This window comes from Pezoporus wallicus, unplaced genomic scaffold (genome assembly GCF_028554395.1).
Source record: "Pezoporus wallicus isolate ANWC-B61680 ecotype Strahan unplaced genomic scaffold, APGP_CSIRO_Pwel_v1 contig_4901, whole genome shotgun sequence".
NCBI lineage: Eukaryota > Metazoa > Chordata > Aves > Psittaciformes > Psittacidae > Pezoporus > Pezoporus wallicus.
The window spans coordinates 2,129,407-2,154,211 of NW_026640354.1; the positions used below are offsets into that span (position 1 = coordinate 2,129,407).

General features: G+C 39.7%; 1 long non-coding RNA gene across 1 annotated transcript in view; it reads left to right on the forward strand.

The window, feature by feature from the left end:
* Positions 1–24,472, forward strand: part of LOC130604390 (uncharacterized) — a 36,605-nt gene extending 12,133 nt beyond the window's left edge. The window contains exon 3 of the long non-coding RNA XR_008973444.1: positions 24,180–24,472. This is a non-coding gene — a long non-coding RNA (uncharacterized LOC130604390). The remainder of the gene's footprint in view (positions 1–24,179) is intronic.
* Positions 24,473–24,805: the final 333 nt, after the last annotated feature.

Sequence of the window (24,805 nt, forward strand, 5' to 3'; positions counted from 1 at the left end):
TATAAAAAAAATAAAAATTTCCTGAAAGAGGCCCAACTCTGCAAAATGATAGGGAGATGAGGGGGATTTCATGTGGCTGGGTTCACCTGTGATGTATCATAGTATCCCAGCTGTTTGAGGTTCAGTGATCCTTCCCCTTCTCCTTTTACTTTCACTCTCCTTCCCTCCTCCTTTTCAAAAGATAAAATAGAATACATAAAAAAGGAGGAAGTGTCAAAAGCTGATTCATGCTTTTCTAGAAGTCAGTTGAGACAATTTCAAGACTCCAGTCCTGCCAACTAATTTTATCTGTGGGTGGACCCCTGTGCTTAAATCTGACCCCAGGACACAGGAAACAGTTCATGTGATGGGGAGGGTATTTTAACGATGGTTGCTGTCATACCAGGAAAAGAGCAGCAAGGTTGTAGCTGCGAGAGCAGTGAGATTTAAGCTGATACTGAAAGCTCTAGTATATTCACTCGAGAGAGAAGATAACACATCTTGTTGGTATGTAAGTTAAATATTTACGCCTTTGGTAAAGTGAGTTTTGTTGTTGACTTGGTTTTTCTTGTCATCAGTATCCTTCTCAAATATGTATACATGTTCATATAAAAGTGTGAGGGGACATAATCTAGACATTAATCTGTTCCCTAACATCTCATACAAGATACAGAATCTTTGGAGTTTCTGACTTTTTTATTTTTATTTTTATTTTGAAGGAGCTAATGGCCTTGCCAGGCGTTACTGACATGAAAGTAGCTAAAGCAACATCTGCCATGTCAAGAAAGCATGCTCTATATTTAGGAAACTTCCTGAATCAATGCTTTGCAAGTGTCTTTCGGTGTAGATTTGTATACTTGCCATAAACTCAGATTATATTGTATTTCAGTAGCACTAGAAGGCTTCTATTAGGATTAGCACTGTACATCATCTTGCACAATTCACTGTCCGTAGTAAGATACAAGCTCTCCCAACAAGGGGTTACAGTCTAATTTAAGACCAGTGGGATCCAGATGATGTGGGTAGTGGACGATTGGAAAAATGAGAGGAAGACCAGGGGGGCAGAGGGATGAGTTTAGGAATAACTGTCTCTGTGCATGTAGGTGGCTTTGAGTTGTTTGCTTGATTAAAATGGAGGTAAGTGGAAGCCGTATCATCTTAGGCAGTTATTTGTCTGTCTATAAATATCCTGAAAGATGATGGTTTGGTTAGATGGTACGTGGATTTGAAATCAGAACAGATGGTTTTAGACTGATCTTTTCTTCTTAGTACATCAGAGGGAGCAGGTGGAATGGTCAGAGATTTCTAAAAGCCTTTTTCTTACAAATCTAGGAAACTGAAAAGCTTTTAGTGAACTTGGAAGAAGAGTCAATATGAGTACAACATTTCACTTAAAAGTGTTGCAAACTTAGCAATGTCCTGACCAAGTTCAGGGCCAAGGTAGATTTTAGAGGTACAGCTCTACATTCATTGTAGAAGTAGCTGAATTTTCCGTGAGTTTCTATGGCAAAAGAGAAACGGGAATTGGTGAGAACTGTCAGGTTATATTTGTGAATGATAGAGATAAGTGTTACTGTTAGAGATAAGTGATAAGCGTAAGTTGTAGGACAATAATGAAGAGGGCTGTAGTTCAACAAGTTACGGGTTTTTAGGTGAATGCTTCTGCAACTTTCTGGGCTCAAAAATGGTTTTATTGACAACCCAGAAAACTTCAAGAGTGACCTTGTAATGAAATTCCTGAAACTTGTATGCACTTGAGAAATACCATCTAGGCAGAGGATTCTTGACATAATCTCATCTGGAAAGCTTCACTATATATTTGAAGGAGAGGATTGAGCAATAGAAGAGGACTTGCATAGGTGGAGTATTTAATATCAAAAGCATTAAGTACCTCCTGTGAACATTACATATTGATAATATTTGTACTTTGGCAGGAAATTCTTTCAATACCCATTCTATTACTCTTCTTCCTGAATTACATACTGTCTGAAAGTTCAGCGTGTTTCTTCTTGGAAAATGTAGTAGTATGTTGGGACTGTTTTCTTCAGCCTCTAATCTTCTTTTGTGCACGAGGAGTTTTCTTCCAGAAAACCGGCTTCAGACACATAACCTGCTCTTCTGCCAGCTACCTCTTAAAACTTTCTAGGGCCAAACTTCAGAAGAGTGTTAAAGCAGTGATCCTTAAATTGTGTCTGTGGTGGAAGCTGTCTGCTAACTCTGTGTTACCCTAAATGCTGGTGTATGTTTTCTTACCTGGTACTTGCTGAGGTCACTGTCTCATTTGGAAGGCAGGGTCTTGCTTTCAGGCCCTGGCTTCCAGATTTGGGTAGGTCAAGTCAAGCTTTCTTCACCCCTCTACTAAATCAGCACATGTATGATTCTGCTTCCGTTCCTGGCCCTCTTTGCAAACGAAGAGCAGTTCTTGTCTGAGAGGTCCTAGTTTTGACTCTGCAGAAGTTGTGTCTGCTGGCCAGGAGGGAGGAAGGGAAAAGGGGAAAGTCAACCAGTGCTACTTACCCATGCATGCTGTTTACGGAAATCATTTATAAAATGACAAGGCAGCTGTTGGAAAAGGCACAATCCATCTGCCTACATATGCACTTGTTATGAAGAGAATACAGTTGATGATGTGAATGGAAAGCTTTCAGTACTGAGCTGCTGTTCCTACTCAAGCCACACTCAAAGCCATAAATTGTTCAGATATGTGCTTTAACTCTTTGCTTGAAAAGTGTCAGTGTCATAACCATGCTTCTTAGGGAGTTTTCTTTGTTAATGATAATGTGAAATAGGTGTTCCACAATGTGCTTGTTTTGTTTAAAAACAGAGTAAAAGGTGAACTAACCCTGCAGCTCTGTAACAAATCTGAATGGGAAAGGATGATTATTTTAAATTGAATTGGGCATAAACATTTTTCCTTTTAAGCAGTAATTTATAGACCGAGATGCATGAAATGACTCTTTTTTTTTTACTGATATATACTGACTTTTCTGTTTGTTTTTTTTTTTTTCTTAAAGCTTCAAACAGTTATCATGAAACAAATAAATGAACAAAGGATATGAGAAGGAAGCCACGTGCCATGCAGTGACATAGTGTTTTTTCCAGATGATGGCTTGAGGCATCTTTTAGCTGTGGGTGTAAGTGTAGCTGCTTTTACTTAACAATACTTCTCTTGATTTAATATAGATATCCAGCATTTTGCTCCAATTCAGACTTCCTGTCATTGGCACTTGATTTTTCTTGTGAGTAAATTGGATACATTTTCAGTAGCTTTGCCTTGTGTTGCTGAAGAGTTTTTTTTTCCTCCCTCCCTTCCCTTGTATGCTCTTTGATTAAATACATACCTCTTTTGAAAATGCAGAGCATAGAAAATTAACTCTTCCTAAGCAAGGCAAGAATATCAGTGCTCAGCGGGCTCTTCTGGCCATCTAGGTGTATTTCAGTCAATAGCTGGTCTTTCAGCGTCTGCCTAGAAGAGCTCTGTGTTGTTCTGTCCTCTTCATCACACTCCTTTGTTTGTTTTTATTCTTATGTAAGGGTAAATGATTTGCATTTAGCTCTCCAGGATGCTGTGCAGAGACTTCTTGCCTCTGCTTTCACCAGATCACTCATCTCTTTGCCTTCACCTGACTCACCTTTATTCGCTAGATGCAACTTACACTGCTTGCTTTTGTCTTCAAGGCCATCACAGTTTATACATCTGTAAACTACATCCAGTTGTCCTGTAATGCTATTCTCCATTACTGGCTCAAACTTTTTCTGTCTTCTTCAAACTTCTCATACTTCATTGCTTTATTTCAGAAATAAAAGGCAAATCAGTCAACAACCTTTCTATCTACTTTGTCATAATAAAAGCTTTGGGAAGAGTTTGTGCACTTTCCCGAAGGCCATAGGCTGTTAAGAGATCTTCTTACAATAATGTTTATAGTACTCTTTTGTTCCTTTGCTGTCATCACCTCTGTATGCTTTGAGAGTAGGATTAATATTTTCTTATTGCAGTGTTGATTTAGCAGAGTTGATAGCTGCATTTCTGAGGTGTGTGCTCCTGTTTCTGCGGAAACTGTCATATTTATCCTGTGCAGAATGGCGAAAACATTTTCCAAAACAGTCCTCCAAAAAGGTTTTCACCATTCTGCTTAGTAATAACTATATCCTTTAAGTTCCTGTATATATAATTATATATGTATATATGGTTGAAACTAATTCTGTTAAGAAATTCTATGATATGAGGCTGATACACTCTACCTTGTATTTGTGTGTGTGCATACATATGTGTATACACGCACACACGTGCATACATGAATCAGGGAAGAAGAACGAGGCAAAGGAGGCTGGGCAAATGGCTTGGTTATTTCCACCCATTGCCTAGATGTGCATACTGAGCAGTAAACCAGCCTTGTGATCTAGAATTTCTCAATAGAATTAGTTTTAAGCACCCTAGCTGTGTTTTATTTATGACATTATTCCATGAATATTCTTGAATATTACTGGTTTAGAAAAAAAAATTAACACAGCTGTTTACATTAAGAACAAATGCTGCTATTCCTTTAGAGCAAGGATCTTCTTAGTGTGTCAGCAATTTAATGTGTGGAGGCTAGAATGAGCTGTGAAGTTAGTCTATTTTGATTGTTGAAAGCTGTGTAACCTTAAAGCTTTTCCACATATCTGATGTGATTATAGCGTTCATAGCTGTGATTAATTCTAAAGCTATAAATGGTTGTCATCAACATCCTGAGATGTTTTCAAAACATACAGAGGGGGGTTTAACAGCTTAAACTAAGCAGTGGTGAATAATGGAAAGCCTATGTGTGACACAACAGTACTTACTATCTCCTTGAAACTCTACCTGCTATGAGGGGGTTTGGTCTTTTGTATGAATAGTAACGTCCCTTGAGACACCCCAGCTAGTAATTGAAGATTCTATGTAACCTATGGTAAGCAATGTAGGGAAGGAAACTAGCTTAGGTCTTGGACTTTCAGGGCAAGACCCAACGATGAGCAGTGGGGAAAACAGTGTAAAGCAACACTGCAATGGCTCTGCAGGGTTGGCACAATGTCCTGTCTGCAAAACCATGCTAAGACTTCTCCAGTTCTTCTCCACAAAGTCTGCATTCACAGCAGTGTATTCACAAATACTTCAAAGACAAAGCTTGAAATGGCTGTCTGTATTCCACAGAGCTTGTTAGATGAGGTCCAGGTCTGTGACCCTGCAGGTGTACAGCTCTGACCAAAGGTGACCCTGGGAATGGTATAGCAGTCATTTGGCAAGTCACATAAATACAGTAGTCTGTGAATCATCTAAGTACCTCAAAAATAGTTACTTGCTTTTCTTCTGAGCAGTTAAACTTCTCACAAAGAAACAAATAGGAATTGACATTCTGAAAGTAAGTGTGGTGTTTTCTTGAGGTGGAAAAGAACACTAGAAATACGATTTCTCTATCCCACAGTGGGTTTGTGTGGTTGCCATTACCTTAAAATACTCTGTGAGGATTTAATTGTGCATGAAAGTTGGTAGGAAATACCTCTGAAAAGGATTCATATTGCTGAACTAACCACAGCTGTGCTGTTGTTAAAACAGTCCAGCTCAGACATATTTAAGCTTAGATTAATGAAGAAGGAGATATTCTTTTACAGGGCAATTTATATGATTTATTTTAGATATGAATTTAGGAATGGGATGACTTATCCCCAGCTGACTGCTTATTTCTCTCTGTTACCTTCAAAGACGATGTAGGATAACTAGCTCATCTGTGGGTGTCTTGGCTTACAGAAGTCCGTATGTGGTCACATGAATACAGTCTTTTCCTCTCAAAGGAGGAAATTCAAAAGGTAGAAAGCTTTTGAACAACACAAGGTGAAAGATGAAATATGAACAGAAAAAGCAGAGCACTTTGGAATGGCTTACAAAAATATTACTAGTTGTGGAAGAATCCACAATCAAGGGAGATAGATAAAATGTCTGAGAATAGAGGTGGAAATGGCTCTTAGAGGTGGAAATGGCTCTTAAAAATACTCTTTCCCTTCTTCCTGCTGCTAGAAATCTCTACATCATAGAATCGTAGAACAGTTAGGGTTGGAAAGGACCTAAATAGTTGGCTGTCAGCTTTTATTCCATTAATATAAATTAGCAGATAATGAAGTAATGTATAAAAGGAAAATTACATGGATGGAGGGAGGACAGCTGGACAGACATGAAGAAAGGTATTTTTACTAGAAACAAAAGTAACTCTAATGTTGGTGCTTTGTGGCCAGGTAGAAATCAAAGTCACAGAGCAGTGCCGAAAGACAAAAATACTCACTAGGTTTGTCAGGTACATGCTTAAAAAGCTAGATTTTAGTCAGATACAAATGTTGATGGCATTCTTTCCACTTTAGCAAGCCAGGAGGATGTTTAGCAGCAGCTGTTAAAATACAGCATAACTTAGAAGATGCCGGTAACTTGCATCAAGGAATTAGAGCAGTAATAAGAGTAATTCTTTGGACTGCTAATCTAAAATTAGAGTGCTCCAGATTATAGGTATAAACTAAAACGTGACAGACTTTAACTGGGTGAATGTGTATATGACTGCTTATAGTCTGACAGTTTGACATGGTTTGGACAGAAGTACTGAAATAGGACTTGGACCAAAGTAGGTAACTGGAGTAAATCATACTGGGAAGTGGACCTCATTGATTCTGTAATCTTTTTATTTTGTTCCATGTTACATCAGGCACACTAGTGCCTCATTGGAAAAGCCTCGTACAAACACTAGTCTTTATGATGTGTTTCAGGATATTGGATTTGGTAACCCAACTGTCCTGATGGAAAAAAATTGAAATAGTAAGAAGTCTAGGTATGATGTATCAGAGGGATTAAAAATTGAACAGATTTAAAACTATACTTATCAATGAAGATTTGTTATTGAGTGGTGTTTCCCTAGGGTGGAGGGAGGTTGGCATTATTCTTCTCTTGATTTTTATTTGTTGTTATTGGTTTATGTAGAGAAAGCCCGAGGTATTCCTTTTAGCTTACAAGTGAATTAAATGTTGGAGAGGTACAATGAAGATGTGAACAGGTCATACAGCAGTGTACTTGTATCTTTTAGGAAGCAAGTTGGTACTGTTTCTCTTGAATGAAACCAAAATGCATGAATTTATATACATTTAGAAACCAGAAATGGAGGGTCTGCTTATACCTGATCTTTCTGTTTGTGAAAAATGCTTTGTAGGTGCGTGCGCAATCATGGCTTGAAGGAATCACAAGAAATCTGCTTTTAAAAGGCAAAAGAAAGAATTATATGGAATGCTGTGCCTCCAGGATGAATTTGTATTATAACAGTGAGGAGCTAGAAAATGACACTGTGTAAGCCTGTGTGGTATTTTGTACTTTTCTCTAGCAGTATGTGCTTCAAGTATAGTTGGACCATGGTGATGGCTCAGTGCGTAGCTTCTGTGTTGGAAAAGTGAAGGCAAGGTTGCTGGCCTGTTGCAAGATAGTGGGCAGTGTTAGAAGATAAGGGATAGAGGGAGGCATGAAGAAGGAATGTCTTGCTCAGCAAAAAAAAAAAAAAAAAAAGGAAAACGAGAAGAAGCAAGCTAGTAAAGTTGAAAATATGGAATGGACAAACATGGGAGAAACTGTACCAAAATTGTGAAAACAAGAGCTGCAGATAATGCTTTTGAAATACTTTGATTTTTTTTTTTTTCACTCTGGGTTTTGAGTTGAGCAGTCCAGCATATGGACATATGTCAGTAGTGTACCTCTGACACATCAGATCAAAGCATTCCTGCATGCTCCCATGACAGGGTGGAAGCAGGGCACTGACCAGCCCTCTGGATAGTTAAAGGGGGACATGGGGGGAACAGGACAACAATGTGCAAGGGATCAGCCTTTAACTAAGGGTATCTTAAAGGACTGTAGCTTTGATTTTTACAGAGAGAGGCTGGATGCTTAAATGTCTTCTGAAAACTGGGCCTTTAGGATTTAGTATTTATCTCCATGCAGTCAGCAAAGAATGCCGGTTTTGTCGTAACAGGTAGTTGTGCTGGTTTGACTCCTAAATAGATCTTCAGGGTTGTTTTACAGCTTGTGTTGGACGGTAATTCTGAAAGGAGTAGAACTTGGCTGTAAAAGGTAACATATTAAAAGTGTTGTTTGAGAGTTCAGGGAGTTCTCTAGTCCTGAAGTAGCTGAGCTGTGGGTTACTTCTCACACTTCAGTACATCACCACTACAAGCTGAGGTTAATAGATCAAATTCCTAAGTCAGTCAGTCTCCGATTCATCTTTTAAGTGTTGTTTCAGGTCTTCAAAGTAAGCTAAATTGTCTACAGCAACAAATGTTTCTACTTCTCCAAGCATACTGAACAAGTAAATAAGTCCAGCAAAATCCAAATGCCGTTTGGCAAGCCAGAGTACTGCTGGGAATACTTGCCAAAATTATCTTGGCAAAAGCTTTTCTGTGTTTTCAGTAGATGTCGAATGAAATCAGACAAGATCTCATATCTCTCTCCATGGGAACTTTGTGACTCTCTTAAGTATTCCTGCTACTGGGTGGGTTGTGTGTAATGAGTATAGCTATAGAAGCACTGGATGCAGGATGATTTCTTTTCAGTGTCCCTCCTCTGTGAGCTGTGAGAACTGGCTTATAGCTACGTTAGCAGAATCATTCAGATGCTTGTCAAATAAATGGGAAAAGAGAACCATGTGTGCTTGCAAACATTACAGTAAAGGGACAATTCTTTATCCAGTGTTTGCAAGATAATAGTTGTTCTGCCCAAGTCTGGCCTTGATGAAGGTCTGATTTCTCTAGACAGAAACAGTCAGGAGGACTTCTGGGTTAACAACCAGGAGATTAATGATCTTCTCTTGGAAACAAATCCCACAAGATGGAAGTATCAAAGAATAACAGAAAAAAGTCTTTGCTGATACCATCTACAGTATTTTTGTTTGGTTGTTTGTTTTTTTTTTCCTCCAAATTTCAGGTGCTGGTAGTAGCACAAATACAGATTTGATGCTATTGTTTCAGTTTAGGCTGTTCGCATTAGGTATGCTTTTAGGTATATCTGACAATTTAGAAAAATTATTTATATACTTTGTTCAAACAGCAGGTAAAGAAAGAGAAATAGGTGATGGTAAGCAATAGCATTAAGGAAGGGGGATGAATAAATGGCAGTCTTGAGAGCAAGAAAACTACCATGGGATTTGAAAGCTCTTGTAGGTCTTGTTTCTTTTCCTGTTTATTTTTCAGTTTTGTATTCCTGACCTAACAGAGTAGAATATTCAGACTGTAGGGAGATGCTAGTGTGGCCAGTAATGTTGCCTAAAATGGATGTTTGAAGCAATTTAGATGCCAAAAATTAGACAGCATCTCCCTCTGGAGGTCTTTAAAGACATCTCTCTGCAGGGAACTTTGTACTTACTTTAGGAAGACTGCATCATTAAATTCCTAAACCTTGGAATTATCCTGGATACTCCAGTCACTTCTACCCCACCCTGAATGGTCAGTAAAACCACAATACATGGCAAACTAGACTGGTCACTGACCTCGTGGGAGAACTAACCTATTCTGTATGAGTGGGTTTTATGTACCATGTAAAGAAAAGTTGTTTAAAGCAGTTCATGCAGGTAGGTTATGTATACGACTTTGGCAAAAAGTCTTCTCTTCTGGCAAGTGAGTAATAGATCTGGGAAAGGAATTTGGCTGCTTCTTTAGAACATGGAACCCTAAAGAAATGAGTGCAGAGGCCAAGTCTCTCACAGAGCACCAAAACCTCTATAATGAATAGCCTAAGACTATTCTACAAGTGATAGCTATTTTCTTGTCCAATGATGAAAGAATAAAGGGTGTATTCTGTTGATGACTGATGAAAAACATTTACATTTTATACTTCTGCACCAAGTTTCTATGTAGGCTCTCTCTTCATAGTCAGTGAAAGTTTAGCTGGTAAAGGCACTGGGGCCTGAATAGCAGCTTTCTGGCCACCTGCCTAAAGCTACTGCCAATTGGGATGTCTAAATCATTGCACAATCAAAATCTAAAAATTACATAATACTAATGAATGCAACTTGGGACCTGCAAGGTTTACAGCAGAGGCGGCAGGAAGTCAGGTGGAACTCTGGGATGTTTAAACTGACACTATATCTATGTTGTGGTACCGGAACTACACCCAAAGTATACACTGTAGGGTAAGTGGAATTTTTCTGTAGGCTTCTTTGACTGTAGGGGAAGTTTATGTGTCTTTATGTGGTTGAGGTGTCTTGTTGAGAGTTGAATCCTATCCTAAACATCTTTGTCGTACTCTTCTTCAGTCTGTAAATAGCATGCCTGTTTAGATAAAACCTGTGTGAGAAGTTCTTAGAAAAATCAGGATTTCATCTGAGAATGTCAAAACAGCATTTTTTTTTTTTATAGGTCCATGCGCACTGTGGTGAAATGTTCACAGTGTTCAAAGATAAATTAGCATTTCATCCCCAGTATAAGTCTTTTTTTCCCTTGAGAAGTCTCTTGGGATTCAGTATGGCTTTTCCTTGAGAAGTCTCTTAGGATTCAGTATGGCTTTTCCTCTTTTTGAAACTGTATTGTCCCTCCTGTCGTCTAATTCACATGGATGTTTTTCTCTAAATCTACGCAGAAGATGTGGGAGCTCTGTAAAGTTACTAACACTGTTTGTCCTCTACCATCTGACAGCCTAAAGACAGGAAGCTAAAGAGTTTCAATTTCAAGATGGATCAAGTGGAGCATATTAGAAACCTGTAAACAAGGAGTCTGATCTCCCCTATTTTTCTCTTTAAGTCTGCACCATAGCAACTATCTACACAGAAGGATTTCATGTCGTGTATGAGAAAATCTGTAGAGAAGCCTTGTTGTACTTCTGTTCGTTTCTATCACAAAGATACGTTAGACGAACATATCTGGTGCTGTCTTGGAAAGTTGGGTGTTTCATTCCTGGGAGGAACTGACTGTAGATACCGGCTTTGTTAAAAGATCTTACTTTTCTGTTACACTTCCTTCTATGTCACTGTGCCAAGTTGGGAATCCAATTGTAAAAGAACTGTGAACTCACACTGGAAAATAACATCCAAGTTTTCTAATCTGAGCATTTCTCCTCCTCAACAGGAAGATCTGCAGGTTTCCCACGTGTTAGTTAAATGGAATGAAATTGGCAGCTTTAGGAAAAGAACGTGTTTCAGTACAGAGTTTGAATAATTAAAGTTAGGAATTGAACACATTTTTGCCTCGGGCATTTTGTGGTTGCTGCTTATGACAGCAGTGTTATTTCGGAATGATATGGGTCTTTTGTCAGTATCACTGATTTAAGAGTGGTTTAGCCCTTGTGTTGCCAAGTGGAGGTATGTTAAGGGGAAGAAAGGGCAACTGCTTTTCGTTATGACACAGACAAAAAGCTTTGAGCATAAACTAAAGGTATGGAAAGCATCTTCCTTGCAGTAGTGTCAGCTGGACCTAGTTCTAAGCCTGTCTACTTTTCTGTAGTTATACGTATGGGTATTTTTCCCCTGCCAACTGACTGATGTTTGTAAAGACACTTGTGGTGGGGCTGAAACTGATATATTCCTGCCTGGGTACTCACCTTGAGGTGAATGTGGTTTGCCATGTAGACCGTGAACACTTAGGAACTCAACTTCTCTTGTCTATCTGAGTGTAACCATTCATTGTAGCTAAAATAGATTTAAAATGTTTCTAGGAAGGCTATTGGTTCTTTAAGTCCCTCAGACTCCTGGCAGTTGCTGTCTGACGTCTTGGGACATGGGTGACTGAACTCCATTGTATCATTGTTAGTGTTTCTCTTGCAGAGAAGTTTTCTAAACCACTGGCAGACTACACTTTGCTAGGTGTACTGAGCTACAAGATAGCATTATATGCAGGCACATTCTCCTTCGTAAAAGCTGTAGAACAAGCAAATGCTCCAAACTGCATCTTGAATGTCTGCTGGGTTAGGTACTGGTGAATTATCTTTGTTCCTAGAGATTTAGTAGCTCCTCATGAAACTTGTACAGTTCAACTTCTAATGTATGGATATGGCATTTTTGCTTTGTAAGTCAGTCATTTTTAACTTTCTAAAGATGCTTCTGTGGCTGCAACAAATCTGGTCTGTCGTGTGAAGTATGTGAGTGGAAACAGCATGTGCTAAGATTGCATCATGAACTAAATCAGGGTTGTGACATAAATCATATATTGAGAAATAGTTTGCATTGAATTTCAGTTGCTTACTGAAAAGGATGTTTGAAAGTATAAATCCTCTAGCTTTCATTGTAAGTATAAATTGTCTCTCTGATTTGATTGCATTTTGCTCTATATTACTAATATTCTGCTTTAATTGCTGGATTTGATTTGCTGGAACCAGCTTTATCCTCTTAGGAGAGAACTATCAGCCGATGGGATGAAAGATTCTTTGAGCGGATCAAAAAAGTAACTATTGTACCTTGAATGCAGTAATACCTATACGCTAGGACATGTTTTTCTTCTATGATTTGTGTCAGATCTCATTTTCAGTTTCCAGTCACTTTAAACTTAGTAAAACGTTTGCATCTTAGAAAACAAGATGTGTGCTTTCTAATCCAAGCAAAGAAATTAGGATCATTGCAGTAAATTCTGCTGTAGAAATTTGTCAGTGCTCTACCTTCCTGAAGAATCTGAAGGCGCATGATGTAACACTGAACATCGTTCAGTCTTCGCTTCCATTTATTTCTCATTTCAGAATGAAATGTTTAAAAAATTAAAATCTGAACCTAACTTAATTTTCAATTTGCTCTTTGGTTCCTGTTTTAGTGTCTCTCAACATTACTGTTGTGTTGGCGGGAGGTGTCATGTTGCTGGGCTCTCAAGAGCAAAGTTTCCTGGCACTGGCTTGAACAGCACTGGGACAGATTTTTTTGTTATGAAGGGGATGTATATGTTACCATGCTGCTTAAATTTGGGTTTTGATCTCTGCTAAAGTGCCTAATGGTGACGACACAGTCTTTTCTCATACTGTTGTGCGGTAGCTTCAGTGCAGCTTGTGCAGCCTTCTGGAGCTTTGAGCTGGCAAATATCAGTCACTGCAACTTTGAAGAGAGAGTAGGATATTTCTAGCTAGGAATGTAAGTGAGGATAGAAGAGAAGGTAGACATCGTGGCTTTTTCATCTCCTCACAAGGCACTCTGATTATTTTGCATAGCCTCCTAAGAAAGAGCCTGTGTCTCATTTGCCATCAGCCCTCTCCTGGGATTTATGTTTAGCACAGAAGGAATGGGATGTTGCTGAACCCTGCCTAACACAGCGGTTCTTCAGATAAGACCCATAGAATTGCAGCACTGGTCAAAAATATCTCCAGAAAGGAAGTACCGGAGCTGCTTACATCCCTTTCTTCTCCCTTTAATACTTGGCAGGCTTTCACTTAGCTTGGTCAGGAAGTTAATATGGGGTGGTAGCTGAAGAGGTCACTTGCATCTAGCAATCTGAAATACTAGCTGCCTGCTCTCATCTCTAGCCAGAAAGGGCACAGACAGAACTGTAGGCGGGTGCTTGATTGCTATTTTTTTCTAATTATTTTTTTCCTGCTCTGCTTTTAAGATTTCCTGGTGTTGTAAGGCTTCAGAAAGCAAACGAAGCCTCTGTGTGCTGTCTGATGGTTGATTCTAGAAGGGGGTTCTTACAGATTACTTTTTGTGAGAAGTAGCCTGTTAATTTTTGTAGCAGAAAGAAGCTCTGGAGGTGAGTGGCATCATTCCAGGTTAGCACAATGAGTCACAGCCCTGAGCAGGGCAGCAGGATGCGATTTAGCAGCCTTGATGGGGGAGGAGGCATGGAAACATTTTAAAATAGTATTTCCATTGCCAGGCCATTTACATAGGAAAACTCTTATGCTGGAGCCTGTCTCTGCCCTTATCTTCTGCTGCTGACCCTCGAGTTTCTTCCTTCCTGCTTCTCAGATGGAGCCTGGATATCCACATTGCCTCTGACTGATGCTTCTTTGCCTCCTGCTTCCTACCAGCTGTGTCTGTCAGAGTCATCAGCAGGTTGTGTAGGGCTGGAAGTGAGGTAGAAACAAGAAGTGAATGCATTCTTTTCCTTATGCCTGCTTGTCTTGTCTTACACCTTGACCATATGATATTACAAGTTTGATTCATAGGCAAAATGCATGTCAAGAGCAGCTTTCCGCTTGATTCCTGTGTTAGTAACTAAGACATCAAAAAAACCACTTCAGTTACCAGATGGACAGGGTTTTCTGAAAGTTACAGTTCTCGTGAACTTTCTGGAGCTTAGTGTTTATGTTTATATATCCTACTCTTGGATTATGGTTGTCTGTATTTATTTGTATAAGTATGGGGTACAGCGTGTAGTATTTTGATGTACTATTTCTGACAATCACTGTATTGTTCCACTTCCTTAAAATAAATAAAGTAAAAATAGACTAATACTTAGCAGCATGCTAAGTGGTGAAAGGTTGATGATAATTAAATAAGGTTGTCAAAGTGCATGTACAAAGAATTACAGGTGGCGCAGAACCTTTGTGAATACTTCAGCTACTCCTGCCTTTACGCTGCCCAGACTTCGTGAAAATAACACCAAAAAAGTTTTCCTTTTTTGTATTTATTGCTTTATTTTATATTGGCATTTCTTGGGCCCCTCATTTGTACATGTTTAATAAGTTAGACTGGAAGAGGAGAGGTAGGGATGGAAATACAGAACTGTTGCTAAATTGGTACCTTTCAGTTCCTTTGTTCAGCATAAGATTTACTTTAACCACAGTAAAATACATGTGGTTTTTAAAGATGCCGCTGTATAAAATAGCTAAAAATAAAGAAAGGATCCGTGTTTCATGAGGAGGAAAAAAAAAGGGGGAGGGGGCAGGAAAACCAAACCTGCTTCTTTTTTGCCTTCCCCCCCCCCCCCCTTTTTTTTTCCTCAGACTATTTTTGTTCCAAAGTATCCAAAACTCTTCTATTGGTGACATTGCTGTTTCTGTAAACACTGTCCATGGGCTGGCTCCGGGACTCTCTTTGTTCAGAGTGTGAGTTGGGAGACTCCCTTCCAATGGAGGAAATTGGCCAATGTGTTAAGCTCTCACTGGAGATTGTTCACATCCACAGAAGCTATATCCTCTGTGGGAAAACACAGCCTGGATCTGTGCCACAGCGTGTCCATGATGTTAATGAGTGGGAGAATCTGTGTGTTTGTTGCCTGCTTCAGAATAGTTTGCTAATTCAGGGAAGGGGTGAGAAAACAAAGTAGAATTTGATGAAATTTAAATGTGATACTTAATCCTGTTAGTACATAGAGGGAACAGCTTTGCGTTGCATTGAGGGAAGAGAGGGGAGCTACTGAATTTACCTGAAATCTACCTGAAATGCATCAGGAAGAACCAGATCAAATGGGGTCTGGATCCATGCCTTGTTTCAGATACGTTGCCTTTGCCAAACAGAAACCTCAGCTGAATTTCTGTAGAACTGAAGCCCTGCTTGTTTTCATTGTGCAGCAACTGTTGTTTAATACAGATGAGCAACTTGATCTTCTTGGGTTGCTCACATACCATAGTGATGAGCCTCGCCGAAACACTAAGAAGTATTAAGTTTACTGCCTGTTTAGGAGAAAAGAAAGTACGTTCAGGTGAGTTTTGTTACTATCTGTATGCTCAAGTGGTGAGTTTAAATCCTTTTTCAGTTTCAGGGTTCCTGCTTCAAGTAATACCTATTGCTGCTCTCTATTTTTTTTTGTGTAGCTGATTTGTCAGTCTGAGCCTAAAATGGGTTAAATTATTTTATAAGTTGGGAGTCATATGTTCAATGAGACTGCAGCGTGCAGTGATGAACTTTGGTTTCTGTGAGATCCCTGGTGTAGTTCTGGATTGCAATGGTTAGATGCCCTGGGGCAAGGCAGCACTGCTGGGGCTGGTAAGCCAGTAGCACCAGTTTGCTACTTAAACCTTTTTTTGTAGGCAGTTTAAGGAAGAGAGGAGGAAAGAGGACTGTGAGGGAGGCCGTGGAGCTTGAAATTGCATTTCTGTTAACAGGCAATATAGAGGAAAGCATGGATGAGGCTTAATAGAAACTAGTGTGGGGGACAGAGGATGAAGATGGTGTGATAACTGGAGATGGAGAAGATGGCTTGATGGGTGGAAAGATGATTGTAAACTCTGGTAGGCCTAGACATGACAGAAGCTGCTGTTCAGTTCAACTGAAAAGAGATAGCCACAAGAAGATGTAAAGGGAAGACTTTGTAGACTGTTCTTTCTGGCAGTAGTTTTATGAATGTATTAGTCACAGCAAGATTTTTGCCTTTCCTTCATTGGGGAGTGTTGTATAGAAGTAAATCTGGAAGAGGAGGAGTTGCTGGATGGGACAGAAATCGTTTGAAAGGGCTGCAGTTTAGATTTTATGCATAGAGAATCTGCAAGACTGGGTGTTTGGCTAGTTTTGTGTTGCAAGTATTAACTGTGTTTGAGTTGGCAAGCGTATTTTTCTTGAAGTGAGGGAGAGATGAAGAAAGATTTCCTATGTGCCATTGGATGCATATTTGGAGTAGATGCAGTTTTCTGGACCATGTTCCCAAAGGTGGCAGTGTTTTTCAATTGCCAGAGCAGTGGATATTCAGAAAGTCTTTTCAGATCTCCACTTTAAAAACATGGAGGATCTTCTGATGGGGGCTGGGGGAATTAGCTGAATAAGAGAGTCCTTAGGTCTTGACTGTCACAGGAAAGATGATTGGTATCTCAAAATGCACAGGGATGGAATAGTGCAAATATCTTTGGACTTTGGCAAGAACACTGTTAGCTAAGTTAACCTGAAGAGGGTCCAGGATGGAAATAGAAGAGTGAAACTTGAGACAACTTCTGTGCTTAGAGATTAAATGAAAATCTGGGTAGTGGATAAAGAAGTGAGGAGACTGAAGGACCTAAGATAGAGAAAATAGCTAAAGGAAATTCCCCAATAATGCATTTTCCGTAAAACTTATTTTTTAAGTCCTGAAAGGGGTATCATTAAAACAAATGAACCAACAGAACTATTTTAACATGATTATAGTAACCATAAGTGCTAGCAATAGGAAATGCTTCCTGCATTGCTTAATTCTTTCTCTGTGAATTTAATAGCACTTAAACCAACAGTGGCAAGAAAAATTGACAGTACACGTCTTTCAAGTGCTGTGCCAAACCTCATTCCTATTTGTCTATGTAAAAATGACAACATTTCAGGTTGGCAAATCCACTTTTAAAAACGTGTCTTTATCTAGAACTTTTTTTCAATAGAAGAAGAACAATGCATCCACCATACTCCCATCTGCTCAGTCAAGCAAATACTGCCTGTAACTCTTGAAATGCCAGCCCCTATCAAAGTCTCGCAGCTTGAATGCCACTTGCTGCAGTTCATTCAGCAGCAGAGCTAGCTTCCTGGTGGGTGTAGAGGAAATGTTAGAGGCTAGTGGAATATAGTTCAGGTAATTTACAGAAAGATGCAAAAACCCCATTGATGTCTAAGGGTGAACTTCTAAAGATTTTAGGAAATGGAGTTGTGCTAAATAGTAACTGCCTGTAAACGCCTTTCTACTCAGATTTTTGTTGCTGATGTGCACTCCTGGGTAACTTTTAAGTGCATCTTTGCAGTATTGCTCCTGCAGAAGCTGAAGTTCTTCTTTACCTTCTTCTAACTCCTTTCAACTCAAAGTTTTATTTCCTGGGGAAAAGGGGACATCTATTATTCTGGCATAGTGTGCAAGCTGGCTGTTGAGTCATGTACTCTTAATGTTAGTCATGTTCCTGAAGTTTCCTGAAGAGAGAGTGACTGTAGTAGTACTTGTCACCTGGGCATAGCAAACTTGGACTGAGCAAGCGTCACATGGAATATTGAGGCTTGGTTGGTTTCTGCATGTTTTGGCTGTACAAGAAGTGAGGAAAAATTGCAGAAGAGCTGTTGTAGAAACAAGTGTTTACGTGTAGAGAATTTGAGGGAGAAAAGAAACTATGAGCCTCAAGGGTCTTCGTTACGGTTAGAGCCAAGAGTCATGAATTAAAAATTCCAGTTTAGAGAGTGCACATAAATTACCTCTTGTAATGAAGATGGTGTGGTAACCTCTTGTTTTAACCTGAGAAAGACTTGCAGTTGTATGGAACAAAACAGGAATTGTGCAAAGGTTTCCTGATGAAACTCAAAAGCAAGGTGAAACATGCTTGTAGGTTTTATGTTTAATTAAGGACTTGGGTTTGCAACAGAACTTCCCTTCATGTAGCTCACCTGAATTGGAGGGAGCTTCCAGGGCTTAGTTTTGGTATGAAATTAGAGGCACTGTTCCTTTGGATGCAATTCTGATACCATGTTAAGTGGTTTGGAGCTTTTCTTTGAAGTGATTTACTTCAGGTAACTTTTTTGGCAGTTGCTGTTGCTCAGCTACTGGGTAGCTTGTATTCTATCCCCCCTTCAGAATTATCTGAGATAAATTTTCTAGGATGCTGTCTGATTCTCTGCTTTTTATTTCTCTTTTCCATATTAATATCCAAGTTGTCCAGCATCTATATTAAGAAAACATAAATGCTCCAAAAAAGCTTGTGTGTACCTGAATTTTTGCTGCTTTTCCAATTTTGCTCAACTTGAGATGAAATATGTTATGTTTGGGATGGGGGAGTGGTTTCCTTCCTTTTTTGATTGTTTTAACCTATACACTAATGGTCTAAAGTAAGTCCTGCCCTTTATTAAAGTAGCCTGTGAAACTTTTCTAGTTAATGGCTTTAGTAGTGAGGTGTGACATTGAGTTTGGATGTTGAGCAGCAAAAATGGGTTTGTGCTACATCTGTCTTGTCTGAAACTCATTTTTACCATTGAGAAATTGTAAATTTTTATACTTGTGAAAGAATGAGGTAAACACTGAGTAATATCATAGAATCATAGAATAGTTAGGGTTAGAAAGGACATTAAGATCATCAAGTTCCAACCCCCCTGCCATGGGCAGGGACACCTCACACTAAACCATGTCACCCAAAGCTCTGTCCAACCTGGTCTTGAACACTGCCAGGGATGAAGCATTCACAACCTCCCTGGGCGACCCATTCCAGTGCCTCACCACCCTAACAGGAAAGAACTTCTTCCTTATATCCAATCTAAACTTCCCCTGCTTAAGTTTTAATCTGTTACCCCTTGTCCTATCACTACAGTTCCTAATGAAGAGTCCCTCCCCAGCATTCCTATAGGCCCCCTTCAGATACTGGAAGGCTGCTATGAGGTCTCCATGCAGCCTTCTCTTCTCCAGGCTGAACAGCCCCAACTTCCTCAGCCTGTCTTCGTACGGGAGGTGCTTCAGTCGCCTGATCATCCTCGTGGCCCTTCTCTGGACTTGTTCCAACAGTTCCATGTCCTTTTTATGTTGAGGATACCAGAACTGCACACAGTGCTCCAAGTGAGGTCTCACAAGAGCAGAGTAGAGGGGTAGGATCACCTCCTTCGACCTGCTGGTCATGCTCCTTTTGATGCAGCCCAGGATACGGTTGGCTTTCTGGGCTGCAAGTGCACACTGAAGCCGGCTCCTGTTCATTTTCTCATCAACCAACACCCCCAAGTCCTTCTCCGCAGGGCTGCTCTGAATCTCTTCTCTGCCCAACCTGTAGCTGTGCCTGGGATTGCTCTGACCCACGTGCAGAACCTTGCACTTGTCATGTTTAAACTTCAGAATGTTGGCATCAGCCCACCTCACAAGCGTGTCGAGGTCCCTCTGGATGGCATTCCTTCCCTCCAGCGTATCAACCAAACCACACAGCTTGGTGTCATCAGCAAACTTGCTGAGGGCACACTCAATCCCACTGTCCATGTCAGCGACAAAGATGTTAAACAAGACTGGTCCCAACCCCGATCCCTGAGGGACACCACTTGTTACTGGTCTCCAGCTGGACATTGAGCTATTGACCACAACTCTTTGCGTGTGGCCATCCAGCCAGTTCTTTATCCACCAAGTGGTCTGCCTATCAAATTGATGTCTTGCCAGTTTAGAGAGAAGGATGTCGTGCCAGAGATGCTTCAGAGACACTTTCCATACAGCTCTTGTCGAAAATCAAAAGACAGGGAGAAGGTGAAGGGAGCTTCTGCTGTAGCACAAGGACAAATGTGGTAATGCTTGTTTTGCAGAAAAGCTTTATTTAGCCTAGCAACCTCATTGCTAAATATTCCCCAACACTTAGCAGCAAAATCTAAAGAGACTAAAGCTTTTTGAGAACAGAGGGAATGTGAATGTGTGGGGCAAAGACACATGCCATAGCCAGAGAGTGTGAAGAGCATGAAGAAGGCAGACATAGAACCTTAATTAGAGTTTATTTAATATCAAGCTGTTCTTGATGTCCTGTGGCAGCAGAAACTGATGCCTGTTTGCAGCTTTGTATTTCTTTTTTTTATTTTTTGCACATTGATAATATGCAAGTGAGGTCGCATGTCAGGCCCCAGGGGCTGCTTCTGCATGTGAAAATGAGGCTTTCTATTTGGTGTGACTCTTTCGACTTGGGAGTGATTGCAGGGCTCGATTTATGTACCTGGTCAATTGGTGGGGGTGTTAAATAAGAATCTCTATCAGCCTGGAGAGGAGGGTTGAACTAGCAATTCTCTGGGCTGTGCTGACATCTGGTGGCTCTTTATATATTTATGTACTATTCGAAATGATTTTTGTTCAAGTATGGGGCAATTGTTTATCTACAGTCTGTTTGCTGTTGTATTTTGGGCTGTTCCACTGTATTTTTGTGGTGATTCTCCCACTATCTTTGCTTCTGTAAAAGTGATATTTACTTTTACAGTGATATTCTGTAAAGTGAACGATGAGTACTTTGCATATTTTGGCACCCAGCTTCTTATCATCACAAATTAAATATCCAACTTGCTAAGAGGGGACAAGAATAGGTTTTCTTTTCAATCCTTGCCTTTCATGCTTTGTTGTGAAATGAGAGAGAATGAATTACTGCAGTCTTTTTATAGTGTGGCCTATACAGTACAATTCAGAATCTCTTCCTTCCAGGTGACAGCAGGACAATGCTGCAGTTGGTTTTGGGTGTTGTTGGGTTTTGTTGTTGCACTACATTCTTTTCACAACTGCTTCTTTCATAGTTATCTGTATTGTCTGTTACAGTCATATCCTGTGAGTGTAGGATAGGCAAAGCTGAGGGAAGGAGAGCAGATCCTAGGATTAGCTAAATAGCTGTTTCACTAACACCTTGCCTCTTGGAGATCTGTGGAGAAGGTTTTTTTGCAGCAGTTTATCTGTACTGTGTGGTAGCTTTACTGAGACAGTGATCACCCCTGTGGCTACGTGTGCAAGCAGTGCATTCCCTGAACTCCCTCAGCTGCAGAGTTTTAGCCTAGCTTTGTGCAGGACATGCTGGCAAATCACCAGCTTCATTTCTTCTCACCTGTAAATGGAAGAGCATGCTTTGCAGCGCAAGCTGATGGGGTTTGTTCACATTTTTTTTCTGCTATTTGGGTAGCTAGACATACATGAGGAGCTGTGCCTAGGATGTGGTAGTCATCTATTTTGGCAAAGGGATGTGATGTATATAACTTCATACCACTCCTGAGCTATCTCATCTTAGAAGCATCATTCAGACTTCATAAATACTGGTAAAACAAAATAGTCACCTGGAATAATTTGGAAGTCAAAGGTAATCAATAGAGAACTAGTAGAAATATAATGGACCTGTGCTTAATGTAGTCATTTCATTGCTGTCACGTTCTCCTGTCGCTTGTTTTGATTGTAGGCCCCGCAGAGTAAGAAGTGTGTTGAGCACAAATGTGGTTCTTACCAGAAGATTTTCTTTAATACCTTGAAGTTGTTATGACTGTCTGGTGGGAAGCATATCTGATACAGATTTGCAAAACTGACTTACAAAGTCCAGTCACTTGTGATGTTTACTGAAATGCTGAGGCTGAAGAATATATAGTAAGTCTCAAAAGTGTCAGGGATTCCATAATAGTATGAGACTTAATATATTGCTTATTTTTTATTCTGCTTTTCCTTGTTATGAATTTCTGGATTGTTTTTCCATCATCTGCTTATTTCCTTGTCACTGCACCATTTGCCTTGACAAGTTTTCTTCCTTTGTGTGATGATAGTATGGTGCCTGTTACTGCACTGGCTCTCATAAACTTCCTTGGATATGAGGGTAACAGCTCCAATAGTTCACAGTTTGTTTCTAATATTCTAATTTTTATTATTTCTAATATAATTAATTTTTGATACAGTTAATTTCTAATACTGTTTCATAGCTCAAAGTTCATAGGCTTATTTTGAAAGCAGATTTCTTCCTTGCTGTAGAAAAAAGCTAAAGCAGACATTTGGTTTTTGTTTTTTTGTCTGTTTTTTAATCCCTGAAGTTTGATTTGTACAGGGAAAATATGCTAATAGTAAATAGAAGTTCTAACCAGCAGTAGTAAAAGATGCAAATCAAGACGACACCATGATTGATCATTTGGATATAAAAAAATTCACCATAACCCTTAGAAGATTAAAATAGGATCAGTTAACAGTAGAAATATCAGATGCCTGTCTGCTGAAGCTTGAAAGTACTATGGTAAATTCTGACTACCACAATATTATTTTTATGCTCTCTCTTGTGAAGAGTTTAAGTGCCTTCTGCAGATTGTACTTAACCTGGAAAGCCTTGAATGAGAAACATAAGGTCTCTAGCAGCTGTCAGCTTCAGAGCTGGCCCTGCCTCCAGTAGGAGCTAGGACTAGATGACCTCTTGAGATACATTCACACCTGGATTATGCTGACATTTACTTTTTTTTTTTTTTTTTCTGCTTTGACGGTGCAGCTCTGTGACTTTCTTTATGCACTTGATGCTTTTGTTTCTATTGCTGGATTAATTGGTGAGCCAACAGCAGGCCAACTCTGTTTCATGCAGGATTACCTGGCACTCTGCCTTGGCTGCTTCGTTAAAGGACAGGGATTTCCTTCTTCTGCTGTGTGTTTTACAGAGATCCAACCCATGGCCCCAGTCAACACGTAAAATTGTTGGAGTGTTACAGGTGGAATGCGTCTTCTGAGCGCAGAACTAGCATAGGTTGTTTGTCTACTGATAGAGAGCTGGCTTATTCAGGACAGACAGGTTAAGAAGGAAACCTCTTAATTGCAATTTTTGCCTTCTTTGCCCTTCGATTTCATATTATTTTGTAGCAGACTGGACGGTGAAGGTGATCTGTACCTTCAGATTTATTTTAGCCTTTCGGGCTCCTGCAAATCTCTAGGCCTTCCTATGAATGGTAAAGTGGGGTGTGCAATTACAGTCATCTTCTTTCCCTTTCCTACTATTGTAATTCTTTGCCTTGACCAGAGGGATCCCCACCAGGGTATTTTTGTGACTGCAAGAACTGGGCTTTTAGATATGTGGCCTGATTTTTCAGAAGTATTAGAATGAGATGGAGGTAGTGGTAGAGAAGAAAATTGTGGTTATGTTGATCTAATTGGGACGTAATTATGCCTTCAGAAAGTTGGGCAATATACTGTGCTATAACTGGTGCTCATAAAGTGGTAAGGACAGTACCAGTATTGGGGAAACCCTTCTGTTGGTTAAGGTGTCAGATTAAGCTCCTCTGCCTTTTCAATAGCAAATTAATTTTTCTTAAGGTAGGTTTCTGTAGTACTGTAAGATGATACAGGCCCCCGGTCATTTGCACATGTTGTTTTGTGCACATGCACGGTTTTTTAAAGAAGAAACTAGTAACGATCTTGTCCCAAAGTGTTTCTTATGTTGTACTAAAACCTGTTCAAGTGGAATTTTTTTCTCTTCTGAGGATTTTGGCTTTTGATCTAAATGAGAATTTTTTATTTATTTATTATTAAATTTTCTCTTTCCCCTCCTCCCCCTTAGAGGTGATATATTTAAGGAAACTGAATACTTAATCTGTTTCTGGGAGGAAAGTATAATCTCCCACAAAAGTAGACTGCTGTTAAGTCATCTCTTCTTGTATAAATGAACTCTTGTATTTACCAAGCCATGTCTTTAAAAGTATCCTTTTCCTCACACTATTCAAAGTGTCCCAGAACCATCATTCCTCTGATAATTAAAATTAAGCTAGATATTGTAGTCATTCCTCTAAGCCAGCACACTTGGATATCGCTTTTAATATGTATTAAATGCTTCCAGTCATTGGGAAAAATGACATGATGGCTTTTAAGTGTGGAATGCAAGTGCAATTTTTCTGTTTGTTTGTTACTGTATTTATGTCAACTCATTAAAATGATGAATTCTCTATTTTCTGCAGGCACAACTTCAAGACATTCAGGAGTACTTTGGAGTGAACTGGCAGTAAGCATTGCATTACCATGGTGGCAATAACAGTGGCTATCCTCTGGAGATGCTGAAGCTCAGCTTTGTTTTGAACTTCTTTCTTACACCTCCCAGCTTGTGCACAAAGGACTTACCATTGATTGGGATTCATGTGGTATAAACCAGCCGTTGGTATGGGGTTTTTTTCCTCCCTATACTTGACATCTGCATGTTTCTGGCAATCAGTGATAAAGTCTGTACGAGGTCGGCTGACATTTGGTCTGTTTTTAAGAGCTCTGAGTGACAGGTAGTGTAAACATCCTACACTCTCAGCTGTGGAAATTAAGGAAGCTGGGAGAAGGCTGTTTACTCTCCCTGCCTTGGAAATCATCTGGAGGACAAGGGTGGAATATTGTGACCTATGTGTGGGTTGTATTTTATATTTTACTTTATGGTGTCAGTAAACAAATAATATCATTAGATCATGTTATGAGTGGTTTGTGTTCTGATCTAGATCAGAAGGGCCTTAAAATATGCTTGAGCTGCGCTGCTGGCTTGAGGGAAACTTAAATAGTAACAATAATACACTAAAATACTTTCATCCTCAAACAGTGCAACAGA